This window comes from Macaca nemestrina, chromosome 11, assembly GCF_043159975.1.
Source record: "Macaca nemestrina isolate mMacNem1 chromosome 11, mMacNem.hap1, whole genome shotgun sequence".
Classification (NCBI taxonomy): domain Eukaryota; kingdom Metazoa; phylum Chordata; class Mammalia; order Primates; family Cercopithecidae; genus Macaca; species Macaca nemestrina.
In genome coordinates, this window is record NC_092135.1 from 74830154 (window position 1) to 74845579 (window position 15426).

General features: G+C 37.6%; 1 non-coding gene across 1 annotated transcript; it reads right to left on the reverse strand.

The window, feature by feature from the left end:
- Window positions 1-1574: 1574 nt before the first annotated feature.
- Window positions 1575-1680, reverse strand: LOC112426989 (U6 spliceosomal RNA). The gene has a single exon (XR_003018392.2). It is a non-coding gene; the product is annotated as a U6 spliceosomal RNA (small nuclear RNA).
- Between the last annotated feature and the right edge of the window lie 13746 nt (window positions 1681-15426).

Below are 15426 nucleotides of genomic sequence, written 5' to 3' on the forward strand. Positions count from 1 at the left end.
CACTTTTCTAACACCATTCCTTCATATACATCAGCTATGCACATACCAAGTGTTTGCATATAATCCTTCACTGCATCCCCGCTGTGAAGCAGGCATTATTCTCCCCATTTTACAGATAAGCATACTGGGCTCAGAAACATAATTTGCCCAAGCTACTTGTGGGTAGATCTGTCATTTAAACTCAGGTCTCTGTTGTTCCAAACCTATTTTCTTTCTGCTAAATTGCAATACCTCTAACTTGTTAGAATTTCAGGTAAAACCTTGAAATTCTAAAATAAATAAATAAATAAATAAATAAAATAAATAAATATATATATATAAACTTTTTCAAAATTAAAAGATTTTGCTCTTCAGAAAAAAATCCTGTTTGGAAAGGCAAGCCAGATTACAATAATAGATATGCAGTTGAAATACATAAAACATTTTGAAGAAGTTTTTATTAGTATAAACTTGTGAGCATTCAAATTCCTACATATACTTACTATAAAGTCAATGAATAATGAAGCAGTCTTGATAAACACAGTTGCAACAGACATGTTAACTCCTGCCTCCAACTGATTGCTGTATTTTGTTTAGATTGCATAGAATTGAGACTATCATAATTCACATACATTAACAGATGCAAATAGTAATAGTTTTCTAACAGCAGTTTGTGATGTCAAGCCACACCTTGATAAAACAGATGACCAAAAAAAAAAAAAAAAAAGCTTTATTCTGTTTGCACTGAAAACCCAGTTTACCTGCTTGCACAAATTGACATGTTAATTATTCACAGTGTGTTAAAAGTTGGTATGTGTCACATTTTGGTGTGCATGTTGTATTTTTTAACTTTTAAGTTTGGGGTACATGTGCAGGTTTTTTACATAGGTAAACTCATGTCATAGGAGTTTGTTGTACAGATTATTTTATCACCCAGGTATTAAGCCTAATATACAGTTGTTTTTTTTTTTCTGCTCCTCGCCTGTTCCCAGCCTCCACCCTCAAGTAGGCCTCAGTGTCTCTTGTTCCCCTCTTTGTGCCCATGAGTTCTCAATCACTTCACTTCCATTCTTAAGTGAGAAAATGCAGTATTTTGTTTTCTGTTCCTGCGTTAGTTTGCTAAGGATAATGGCCTCCAGCTCCATCCATGTTCCCACAAAAGACACGATCTCATTCTTTTTTATGGCTGCATAGTATTCTATGGTATATATGTGCCACATACTTCATCCAATCTGTCACTGATGAGCATTTAGTTTGATTCCATGTCTTTGCTATTCTGAATAGTGCTGCAGTGAACATTCACATGCATGTGTCTTTACGGTAGAATGATTTACATTCTTCTGGGTATTAACTGAGTAACGGGATTGCTAGGTCGAATGGTAGTTCTTCTTTTAGCTCTTTCAGGAATTGCCACATTGCTTTTTCCACAATGGTTGAATTAATTTATACTTCCACCAACAGTGTATAAGTGTTCCCTTTTCTCCGCATCTGTTATTTTTTGACTTTTTAATCATAGCCATTCTGACTGGCGTGAGATGGTATTTCATTGTGGCTTTGATGTGCATTTATCTAACAATCAGTAATATTGAGCTTTTAAAAATACGGAATGCTTCACGAATTCCATGTCATTCTTGCACAGGGGACATGCTAATCTTCTCTGTATTATTCCAATTTTAGTATATGTGCTGCTGAAGCAAGCACACGTGTTTGTAATTTTTGTAGTCATTTAAAATATATTTAATATTTTTAATGAATTCTTCCCAAATTGATTTGTAAATTCAATGCAATCTCAATCAAAATCCTAGTAAGTTTCTTTGAAGAAATTGAAAAGCAGATGCTAAAATGTATATGGAAATGGAAAGGACCTAGAATAGCCAAAACAACTAGAAAAAGAATAATAAGGTTAAAGGATTTATTACCCTACTTAATTCTAAGACTTACAAAAAAGCTACGATCATCAAGACAGTGTGTCTCTGAGGCAAGGATAGACCTATAGATTCAAGGAACAGAACAGAGAGTCCAGAAATAAATCCAAAGTTATATGGTTGATTTTTGACAAAGATGTGAACATAACTAAATGGGAAAATCAGTAAAATAGTGCTACAAAAACTAAATACCTAGAGGGGAAAAAAACAACCTTACAACATATTTTAAAAACTAACACAAAATACGTCATAGGCCTAAACAGTAAGAGCTAACACTATTACATTTCTGGAAGAAAATATAAGAGAAAATGTTTGTGACACTAGTTAGGAAAGGCATTTTTAAACAGGACACAAAAAATACAACTCATAAGGAAAAATACTTACAAACTTTTTCAAAATTAAAAGCTTTTGTTCTTAAAAAACTAGCCGTGCATAGTGGCGGGCGCCTGTAGTCCCAGCTACTCTGGAGGCTGAGGCAGGAGAATGGCGTGACCCGGGGAGCGGAGTTTGCAGTGAGCCGAGATCGTGCCACCGCACTCCAGCCTGAGCGACTGAGCAAGACTCCGTCTCAAACAAAAAGAAAAAAAAAAAAAAAAAACCTTTTGTTCTTCAGAAAAAACTGTCAAGAAAGGCAAGCCAAACTGAAATAATAGATATGCAAAACATATCTGACAAAAAGGCTTGTATCCAGAATATATAAAAGATACTTACAACTTAAGAAGGCAAGAGCCCAATAAAATGGGGAAAAGATTTGAAGAGACTCTTTACAAAAGAAGTTGTACAAATTCCAATACGCACATGAAAAGATACTCTACATTTTTGTAGATGTAGGCAAATGTAGGCAAAACCTACATTTTGCCCCCACTTTTCTAACACCATTCCTTCATATACATCAACTATGCACATATCAAGTGTTTGCATATAAATTATGAGGGAAATGTCAATTAAAACCATAATGAGCTACTTACTACATACTTGAGAATATCAAGGATGGGTGAAGAGGTGGGGCAACTAGAACTCTCATACATTGACTGTGTGAAAGTAGAAAATGGTATTATTTCTTATACAGTTAAACATACACAAGCCATGTGACCCAGCAATCTTTATCCTAGATATTTACCCAAGAGAGATAAAGATGTATCCACACAAAACTTTTACATCAATGTTTATAGCAGCATTATTCATAATCGTCAAAACTGAAAGCAACCCAAGTATCTATTAACTAGTGAATAGATACACAAATTGTGGTATATCCAATGGAGTATTACCACTAAAAGAACAAAACATTAGTACACTCAACAACATAGGTGAATCTCAAAAATATTATGCTAAGGGAAAAAAGTTAAACACAAAGGGCTACATACTATGATTCTGTCTATATGGATTTCTAGGAAAGGCAAAACCATAGCAACAAAAAGCAGATCAGTAGTTGCTTGGCTGTGGCCAAGAGTTGGGGGAATATATTGACTGTAGGGGCACAAGGGAACTTCTAGGGTGATGGAACTGTTCTGACTTGATCATGGCAATGGTTATACAGCTATATACAATTAGCAAAATTCATTAAACTATTCACTTAGACTTTTATCTTATGTGAAATATATCTCAATAAAATTATGGGGAATGGATTTTTTAAACATACTAGGGATTTGTTTTTCTTTTTAAGGGATTTCTTTTGGGGAAAAAAAAAAGTCCTAGAATAAGAACAGAAGCATGTACTCTTCTGAGAAATAATCCTTAGAAAATAGAAGTTAAGCCAAAATATGTAACATTACCTATGTCTTTTAAAACTTTTCTTGTCCCTCTAATTTCCATCTTAAGAAAAATTAGAAATAAATCAATTACACTTTAAATACTTTTGGTAGAGTTGAATATGTACAGGACTGCTGAATATTAAATAGGTTCCCAGAGAAACTCTTCACAACAGGAGACCTTTCCATTTGACCATAGCCCTTAAGGCATTTAAAGACAAGTGAGAAACAGACTGTTTTGGTTCGTTGGTTTGGTTTCTTTTTTCTTTTTTCTTTTTTCATTGCTTAGCTTTTTCATCATGCTTTCCTACCACCAGAAATCATATTTATGACTCATCAGTCAACACCCAGTGTCAGATAATTAGACATTAACATACTTCACTTGTACTGTGATGAAAATGATATCACAACTCGCAAGGGATCCCCTTGAAGATGAAACTGAAAGAAATGGTGGCCACATGTTGTTTCAAACCTGTATTCATTACACCTCCTGACTGCATGTCATGCGAAAGGGGCCAAACAGATGTGTAAAAAATAGCTGTTTAACAGGGGGGAAAATACTGTAAAATTGTTTATGGCAGGACAGTGGGTTCTTATAGGCAAAGTAAATTACAAATAGATTTCTCAATTACTTTTTAAAGCCTGGTATTTGATTCTTATATAACAGTCAAAAAATCAATTTTGCATGGAATTTATGTGAATGCCTCATTATTAATAAAACAGCAGTTGGCGGCTGCTACTTCCTCCCCACAACAGCAGCACGCAGTGGGGAAGCATTCACATGCCAGGCTGTGCAATTCTTTTTCTTTTTATCCTCTGGTTCAGCATCAGAAAAAAGAAAAGGAAGAGATGAATCCCAGGCAAATTTTAGGCATGGGCTTCTGGCAGCACCTATTTCATGGGGGCCTGCGGGTGCCCTGAGAGTACTTGGTGATGGTGCTGAGAGAAGTCCTCACCCTATTCCCTGCTCATATTGTACCTCGAAGGCCTTTTTCACAAAAACTAAATGTATAATTAAGCAAATAACTCTAGTTGTTGAAAAAGTCATTGAGCTCTATCTTTCGCTCTATCCTTAGCATATCCCACCTCAGTACTAGAGTCTACCGACCCTATGAATTGATTTAAAAGGACTGGACAGTGGCAATTTTCCCCAAATTGTTTTATTTCTCCAAAATAAAATTATTAATTTTGAAAATAACTTGCTCCTGACCCAAACATTCTAAGAACATAAAAAGCATAATTCTCATTCAACGAACAGGAAAATTGAATTTCACTAATGTCCACACACTGCTCCCTACATTGCACTTGATTCATCAAACCATGAACACTCCCCATTGCCCACATGAAAAGCGTAGTGTGGTGAGAAAACCTAGCTTTTCTGGTTAGCCCTCCCTAACCAACTGGATGACTTTAAACAGTTACATCACTGTTTTAGTCCATGTCTGTTAACTGGTGAAATAAGAGAGTTTTCAAAATTATCTGAGGTTTCCTTGAGCTAAGACTTGGCAATGAGAAGAAATCATCGTATTCCCATTACATGTGAAAAGCAAAAAGAGAATTCTATGTTTGGCCAACAACAAGGAGAAATGCTAATCTTCAGAGGTTAAATTCAGCTAAACAGTAGCTACCTGCTATTTCTTCTATTGGGTGCATGCCTCAAAAATGCTAATGGGGGAAATGGCAGGGCGATACACTGAGTACTTACAGCATGTTTCCAGAAACTGATTTATTCTTGATTTGAATCTCTACTCCATGCATAATTACACCTGGTAACTGCGGGCAAACTGTGGGCAACACTGCTGCCCCCTTAGCATTTTTGTCAGCAGTTAATTAGGAATGCAGTGCTAACACAGTCTTTAAACCAACCCCAAAAAGCTGTAGTAAAATCTAGTTTAACAAACAGACATGCATATCTCCTTGCAGATACAGAATACCAAGAGTTTACTTACCAATGAAAATTCAAGGTAGGTAAGATCTGATCCACAGGTTTGTTTGTTTCTGGGTTTTTTGAGACAGATTCTCGCTCTGTTGCCCAGGTTGGAGTGTAGTGACGTGATCTCGGCTCACTGCAACTTTTGCCTCCCGGGTTCAAACAATTCTCCTGCCTCAGCCTCCTGAGTAACTGGGACTACGGACGTGCACTACCATGCCTGGCTAATTTTTATATTTTTAGTAGAGACAGCGTTTTGCCGTGTTGGCCAGGCTGGTCTCGAACTCCTGATCTCAAGTGATCCAAAGTGCTGGGATTACAGGTGTGAGCCACCACACCCAGCCCCCACAGGTTTGTTTTTAAGAATTGGACTTGATATACTATTGAGAAGCAAAGTGGCTTAAATATATCAATTTATTGCAGAGTTTTTAAAAACAATGACTTTTTCTTTTATTCTTCTGCTAATTATTTACATGATTAATCTGACTTAACATATCTTCATTGAGAATCACACAGTTGATCCAACTAAAATTAGTATTATTTTAGGGACAAGAATGAAGGATACATTTTTTTTCTCTTAAGTCAAATTCACATTTGGGTTTTGTTGTGCATGTACTGCTAATAAATGCAAAGAGAAGCTTGTTCACCATGGTTGATTGCATAACAGGCCCCCATGCTGTACCCCTACCTATAGCCACGCCCTTTGCCCTTTGACTTTGCAATTGCTTTCACTACAGAGGCAAATCTGTTTTCCATCTGGACTTGGACACATGACTTGCTTGGGCCAATAGAATGAGATGGATCGGACAGATGTTCCAGCTCCAGGCCCAGGCCTTGAGGTCCCGGTTTCTGCTTATTCTCTCCTATTTCTGCCATTACCATGAAGAGGACCTGCCTGTGTTACCAGTGGGTCCCAGGAAAAGGAGGACAGACGTGTGGAACAAAGCACAGTCACTCCACACAAGCCCAAACTAGGTGAACCAGTACTCAGACTCAAGAGGGAGTTTAGGCAATAAGATACAGAAAAAAAACTCGTCCTTGCAGATAGAGAAGAAAACCCGTCTACTGTTGCATGTCACTGAGATGCTGTGACTGTTCACTATGTGCCAATTTTAGAGCAACAGGTTACTAGCATACTGACCTTTTCAAATACTACCTGATACTTATGATGATGCCAATGTTGCCAAATCTCCTCCAAAAAAGTGACCATCTGTCTTTTCCCATCTTTATGAACATAAGTGCTAGACTGATTCCAAGTTACAGTTGTATTCTTTTGGGTGAACAATCTTCCTCATGTTCTCTCAGCATTTTAGGTGAGAAGTTGTCCAATTTTGGTGTGCCCAGAGTCACCTACAGGGCTCCTAAAACACATATTGCTGGGCCCCAACCTCCAAGAGTTCCTGATTCAATCCATCTGGGATCAGCCTGGGCCTGAGAATGTGCATATCTCACATGTGCCTGGGTGGTGCTGTTGCTGCTTCTAGGACCACACTGTGAGAAACCACTCGCTTATTAGGCCAGGAAAGGTTAAGCACAATGTTGTTGATTCACATACCCATCTGTGTTTTCCCAAGGCACATTTTCCATCACCTTCTCCAGCTGACCAATAAATGAATGGGGCCAGAGCCAAGATTCCACAGCCTTCCAGATGAGTTCCCTCTGGAAGAGGCAGTCTCTGCTGCAAACGGCAGAGTTACCAATCCACACAGCAGGGATTCAGCATCACCCTTTGCCCTGAACTTACAGTTATCCCAATAGTTTGGGAAACTTCCTGGCTTGCACCCAAGATACCCTGATTGAGGAGGTTAAAAGAAAGTTCACAGTTCTCAGTGTCCACCTGAAAGCATTTGTTCATAAATTCTTCATCTTAGGATTCACGGGTTTTACTGTCAGGGAAAAATCTTCACCCCATCTATTTAAATGTGTGCAATCAATTTCCCTCTCAAATCCCTACGGCAGGTATTCTCATTTCTTCCCACTCGCTGTGCAGTGATACCCCACTGGGAAAGCAGAACAGCTTTTGCTCATGGTGAAGCTCAACTCTGCCTGGTTTTTTTTTTCCCCCCCAATGATTTAAGTTAAATTTGAACTCAGACACTTGCACATGGCTCCTCAGTATTAGCAAGAGTTGGCAGGAATCTGGGTCCTCTGAGCAATCTTTATTTTCAGTGCTGCCTCAGAAAATTACACCAAATTAAAAAGTTGCCCCTTGAAATTTAACATTTTTAAGATGCAATAGGGAAATTGTAAGCAATTATAATGAACTAACCAGCCTGCTTTACCTTTCACATTCCCTTTTTTTTTTCCTTTTTTTCTTTTCAATAAAGCATGGTTTTCATCTGCTAACTGCTTCACTATTCTAACTCAATGGTTGTGCTTTGAAGAAGGGTAGGGTTGCCCTAGAGGTGTGTGAGCACTGGTCCAGGGGTCTAGGGAATGTTGCTTGTAGTCTGGGGTAGTGGGAATATTTCCAATCTGTTTTATGGAAGTAGTTTGACTCTATTTTGAGAATCTTTTTATTTTACAAAGAATTTTCATAAGAAACTTGGTGCTCAATTACTGTCAAGCACTATTTTGCCTATAATCAAGTTGTATACTATTTGACATGTTTAAAGCGTTGTTTTCATGCAATAGATATGTATCAAGCATGTACTATGGGCAGGAATTGTGCCACGCAATTTAGATACAAAGATGAAAATATCCTCTCTTTGTTTTCAAAGTGCTTGCAACTCTTTTGATGAAACAGACACCAAAATGAATAATTATTCCTTCCTTCATTCAACACATACTGTGCCTATTATGTTCTAGGCACAGTGCTTACTGTACAGTATAGCACAAACAATAAAAAGGGTAGACTTGGTTCCTGCTCAATGTGTAATCTTGTAAGAAAGTCAGATAGTTACCCCCAAAAAGTGTGATAAATGTTATGTCATCAGACAACCATGTGGCAAGAGCATGAGGCAGGAGATCTTGTCTATGAAGTTCAGAGACAGCTTTAGGAAGAAGTAACAAGTTAAAATCTGAAAATACAAAAGAGGAAGCTGAGAAAGGAGGAAGATAGAAGAAAAAGCTCTATACGGGCTCAAAGTTTGGAGAGGATTGATACTGAATTGAATAAAAAATTGAGAAAACTTCAGTTTGATGAGAAAGCATGAAGGAGGGATCTATAAGAGACGAGAATGAAAAGACAGGAGCGGGGCATATTTCGGGGTTTGGACTTAATCCTAATGGTGATGTGCAGTCATTTAAAGGTTTCACCCAGAAGAGTGACATGAGGTTTGGGTTTAAGTGCAGTACTTTAGGGTACAAGTTAATAGTACAGTCACTCCTCATTATTTGCAGATTCCATATTTGCAAAGTTTCCTATTCACTAACATTTATTTGTTACCCCCAAATCAATACTCATGGGACTTTCAAGATCTTTTGACAAAAAGTTTAAGTTGTCCAGAAAGAAACTTTTCAGTAGAAATTGAACAAGGTGACAGTCTGCCTCTGTGTCTCCAGTCTTATAGTGTAAAGTGTTCTTTTTGTGGTCTGTTTAGTACCACATTTCTTCACATTTTTGTGCTTCATATTGGTGATTTCACTCTTTTAAATGACCCTTAAACACAGTGCTAAAGTGCTGTCTAATGTTCATAAGAGCAAGAATGCTGTGATGTGCCTTATAAAGAAAGTTCATGTGTCAGATAAGCTTCTTTCAGACATGAGCTATGGTGCCGTTGGCCATGAGTGCAGTGTTAATGAATCAACAATATATTATTAAATAAGATGTCTTTAAGGAAGCACACATAAAATAAGCATATACATTGATCAGTTGAAAATGTTGACCAGAGGCTTGCAGAAACCCAACCACATTTTTTTTCATAAGAGCAATAATTCAGTATTAGCTAATTCAGTGTTTGCAGATACTTTATAGAACATAACTACATGAATAACAAGAATTGGCTATATATTGGATAGGGGCTAGACTGGAGACAGATGCATAAGTTAGAGAGACTTCTCAGATATTCAATTGAGAGGTGATGATGACTTTGACTAAAGTATTGGCAGTGGAGATAAAGAGAAGTAATCAGATTCAAGAAGACTGGATAGGATTTGGTGGTTGGTTGGATGTGGAAGATGATGGAGAGGGAAGAATCAAAGATCATACTCCAGTTTCTAGTTTAGGCAATTAGTTGGATGTTTGTAACACTATGAGAAATAGAGAACCATGTAGAAGGTCTGAAGTTCAGTTTGGGGCATGTTAATTGATGAATATTAGAAAGGCATTCAAGTTTGAATGTCAAATTGGCTGTGGGATATGCATGTCTAGAGCTCAGAATAGAAGTCTAATAAAAGATACAGATTTGAAAGACTGGGAAGTAAAGGTCCACATGATGGGAAGAAATCCAGGAAAAGGAGCTCTCATCATAGAAACCAAAGGAAAGGCAGGTTAACAATGTTATACACACTAGGAGGTCTTACAAGTAAGGACCAATAAGCATTCGTTGAAATTAGCAACATAGAGGAAATTGATGACCTGGGTAAGAGCCGTTTTGATGGAGTGATGGGAGCAGAAGTCAGAAGGAAGTGGGCTGGCAAGTAAGCCTCCAATGTTAATGACATCCAAGGTATCACAGGAAACCTACAGGGAGGTTCCAAATGCTATAATGAGAAATTCTCCTCATTCCATTTAAGGAAAATTTAATGAATAAATAAATAAATCTCCACTGGGGACACAGTGGACATTGGAAGGTAATAGAGAATATGGAAATAGAAAGTTGGGGAAGGAGAGGTCAAAGGGGGAGTGAGAAAACAGAAAAACATATCAAAAGAATAGATTATGTAAGAACAAAAGAAACAGGATGTCAGAACTGAGAAAGCTGAGGCCCAGAAACAGACTTGACATGTATAAGAATACATGGTAAATTATGGACAAAACAAGATAGTATTCATTCAGATTCTGTTTAAAGAATTCTGTTGGAAAAAAGTTAAGTGTCCATGTGTTTCTCTTTTTCAAACACATACACACAATCTTTTTCACACACACACACACACAATCAAAAGTGAAAACAAAAACATGCAAGTCTGTGGCTTAGTGTTTGTGTGTTTAAAAAGAAAAGAAAAAGAAAGAGCTGAAGCTAACGCTCAAACTATCAAACATCAGCATCTCCCACTACACCCTGACCATGTAAAAATGAATACCACCTTTCTGAGAAAGAAAAGGCAAAAGAAGTGACCAGTCCCCTGGGTGATCAGACCAAGGCCACATTGCCACCTGTACTCTATAAGAACACTGATACCCAGGTCCCATCTCATGGGAAAACCATTGTTCATTCATTCAGCAGGCATTTACCAAACATCTGTTCTGTGCCTGGTACTGCTCATATGCTCAGGATTCATCAGTGAAGAGAGGAGACAAAGAACCCTGCTTTTAAGAAGTTTATATTCTGGAGGGAGAGAAACAGACAATGAAAAAGAAATGTAACAAGTAATTTTACAGTACCAGAAAATAAGTGCAATGGGGAAAAGAAAAAAGTAGGGCTAATATGAAAGGAAGACAGATAATTTGGGAATTACCTGAGGAAGAAAGAGGAAGAAGAGAGGAAAAGGAGGTCCACGGAAGGTGGAAACCCAGAAGCTGCTGCAGAACCTCCTTTACCTCCTCTTGAGGGGTCACAGTTAGATCAGCACCACATAGACCTCAATTATAACATCTAAGCAAGCTGCTCCCACAAATGGAAAAGTAGATGGAGTCAGAATCTGCAAAGATTTAAGGCCATTTGTTACATCCTTTATACATTATATCAACTCTCTTCAATGTTGTTTTTCAATGTTGATTTTCTTTTATGGTAGACAATAAGTCTTCTAACTGGCAGTGGAGTTCTCTTTCTATTAAACCGGAAAACCAGACTACTATCCCAATAGGAAGTACACACTTTTCTACAATGTTAAATTCTTTGAATTGTTTGCTGTAACTTTCAAGATATAAATACTTTTGTTTCTTTTTTATTTGTTGTTTTTATGACTAGTATTCATTAGATGCTGTATTTCCTCCCTGACACACTCCTGTAATTTTAGGTAACTGCCACCAAATAGAAAAGGGTTTCTGGACTGATTGCTATGCAACAAATAAAACAAATACACATCTCAGCTTCCCATGAGCATGAATAAATGAGAAATCTAGAGGGCATACTTCTCTTGATTTTGATTTTCCCATAAGCATTGAACTCTTTATTTAAAAAACAACTACGCTAGGCATGAAGCTCGTGTAGATGCCTGGAACATTAGGTTTCTACTCAACTCAGTCTTGATTATCCTCTGGGTAAGAGCAGGAATAACTGAGCAGGGACTTGTAGTTTCATGTCTAAATCTTCCTGGCATGTACGCACAATGACGCTTTAGACTTCGTTGCAGCTCAACGATCCTTTTAGGCAGCTTCACTTGATCTGCAGACCCTGCTTGCTTGGCAGTACTTAACCAAGGAACAGAGATACCCCATTCCTTCCAGATCCTCTGCTCCTTAATATTCCCAGCCCCTCCATCTGTATCAGGAGCTGAAAAGTCCCACAGCGCATCTAGATATTATGAAAACTCCTGATTGTATTTTTCCAAACAGCAATTTCCCTGCCTCTAGCTTCTATTTCTAAATTTTTCTCTATTTGAGAAACATTCCAGTTCCCCATTCCTTTTTCTGATCAATAGCTGGCCTCTACCTACAATCGATTCCTTCTCCAACTAGTTCTAAATCATAGTATCAGATAGAAACTGCTTTCTGTTCAAAGGCTTAGTGTTACAAAAATAGTCACAACAATACTGAAACACATATGTGACTTGCTTTTTGCTTGTGTAATAAATTTGACTGAATTTTTTCTATGGATCAATGCTCCTCAATTTTTAAATATTCCCATACTTTTGTGTGAGTACATTAGAACATATTTACACCAGTCTTGGGATTAGAGGTAATGTGCCTCATTTCTCCAAAAACAATAGACTTCCTCTACCTCCTACTCACAGACAAATTCCCCTAGTCTGAGTTTGAAACTAAAGGCACATTGGTTTCTGGAAAGGTGTAACCTCCTGTGTTTGAACCAGTAATTAGAACAATGCTTATATAGAAGGTCTGAAGGTTTCTAGACATTCTAGAGCCTTACAACTCAAAGTATGGTCCTTGATCATTTGTATCATGTGAGAGCTTCTCAGAAATGCAGGCTGCACTGCAGACCTACTGAATAGGAAGTTGCTTTTTAACAATATTATCAGGTGATTCACATGCACATTAAAGTTTGAGGGGAAAAAAAAAAAAACTTGAGATGATGTTTGGGTTCCAGGATTTTTCTTCCCAGGCAAAAGCGTAATATGAGAGAAAAATATGAAAACATTTCCACCTCTGGCATTATTTTTGATGGCGCTTCTCTTCTTTAACACAGCTATCATTGCAGTCTTTCACTAAATTCACATCTCCAACAATCAGCAACAAAATTCCCAGAGGCTGGGAGATGTTGCAGCCCTCTTGCAATAGAACCCTCCTTGGCTTCTTCTCCCAGTGCTTTGGCTACAACTGTCCACCACAAAGCTCATTTCTAAATTTTATATTATCATTCCCCTCCCCCTTTTTCTGAATCCCGCATTTCTCCAGTGTTGAGAATGCCTGGAGACAAGATAATGTGGAACCAAAAGAGGAAAGACAATTACATCTTCTTGACATCCCCCTTGCTTGTGAAGATGGGTGCTGTCCAATAGAACATTCTGTGATGATGGAAATGTTCTATATCTGTACTACTCAGTCTGAAAGCCAGTAGCCAGGCACACATGATTACTGGGCAATTAAAATTGCTAAGAGATAACTGAGGCACATTAAAATATTAAACAGTTTATTTGAGCGAATAGCAGTTCATGAATCAGGCAGCACCAGACCACTAGCAGTTCAGGGCTTCGGCAACGGGGCACGAGGAGAAAATTTGTATAAGGTGAATTCAGAAGCGAGGCAAAAAACAAAAAGAAAAAAAATTGTGTTTGGCTAAAGTGGAACAGTAACCTTATTTTAATCAATCTAGCAGAAATCCCTAGTTAGAGGTTAGTTGGTGGTTCTTCACTGATTAAATATAAGTTTCATTTTCCTAGCACATGACCATTTACAGTGAGTTGGGTTTCAATTTGCTTAGGTAAGATCCCGGGGTGCTGGAGTTGCCTCGATCTGATGGCCTCCCAATTAATTATTTTAACAAAATGGAGCTAGTGTGACTGAGGAACTGCATTTTGTAAAATTCAATGGCTATTTAAATCTTTTTTTTTTTTTTTTTTGAGACAGAGTCTTGTTCTGTCCCCCAGGCTGGAGAGCAGTGACACCATCTCGTAGCATGGAAACCTCTGCCTCCCAGGTTCAAGCAATTCTCTGCCTCAGCCTCTGGAGTAGCTGGGATTAAAGGAGCCTACCACCATGCCCGGCTAATTTTCATATTTCTAGTAGAGATGGAGTTTCACCATCTTGGCCAGGCTAGTCTTGCACTCCTGACTTCGTGATCTACCTGCCTCGGTCTCCCAAAGTGCTGGGATTACAGGCGTGAGCCACCATGCCTGGCCTAAATTTAAATATTAATTAAATAAAATTTAAAATTTATTTCCCCAGTCACACCACCCACATTTCAAGTGCTTGATAGCCGCATGTGGCTAGTGGCTACATTATTGGACAGTGCAGGTCTAGATCATTCTCGGGGTTTCTCATCTCCCTACATTTCTGTTGCTGCTCAGGTGATCATTATGTCATCATTTAATGTCCCATCACAACAGCTTTAGTGACTATATGTATATGTGTATGCAGGAGGGCAGAAATCCCTATATCCAGATATAAATGCTGTTTTATGGTTACCTTCTCTAGTGTAGAAATCTCTTTAGAAACAAACTCAAAAGGAGTGTTGATTTTTTAATAATCACAAGTGCTCTAAAAATTCCCCCAAAGAAAAGGACCACCTTGTAATAATCTCAATGCAGGTAAACTGCTTTGAGAGTCTTTCTTCAGAGACGCCAGAGGCATGGAAAGGATAGCAACATCTGCAAACTTTACCATCAAACATCCAGACATGTTAGAAGGAGAAATCAAATATTCTGATTGGCTAATAAGAAGTCTGAGCAGGAACTAATGGACCATAATTCTCTGTTCAGAATTTATGAAGATTCATCATTTAATTAACAATATAAATATTAAAAAAACATTTTATAATAAAATTTTATAATTGTAATAAGACACCCTAGTGCATGAATTATGGGGCACTAATTCCCACCAAGTTTTGTTGAAACTGGACATGAATGAATACATTAAAATGCATACTATGTCATGTCTTAGCAGTTAAAAAATAAAGTGGCAAAAAAAGTGTTTCAAAATTCAAAGTCCTATTCACTTAGAATATAAGCAAAGAAATTCAATGAAAATGTAATTTATTGAGTTTGAGTTCTTACTCATTTTTCCACTGGTAATTACACTACCCACACAAGAGACAGTTATTGAAGAGGTGCAAAAAATTAAACTAATATTTTACTCTAGATTTGTAAGCTTTCACTCCTTTGCAGAGAGGCCATGTTTTTCCCTCCTAAATCACCTTATGATTTAAGAATGCTATAATAAAAAAATATTAACAGTCAGCAGAACACAGGAATCAGATTTTTCTGAAGGGCAGCTGTGAATCTTTCAGTATCACAATCATTTATTCATAATTATAATAAGTTACATTTATGGATATTTACAATGTGCCTGGCACTGTGCAGTGAACTTCATATATGTTACCTAAGTGAATATTTACAATCATTCATGAGGCTGATACTATCATTAGCCCATTTTATAGGTAAGAAAATTGAGGCTTACAGTCAT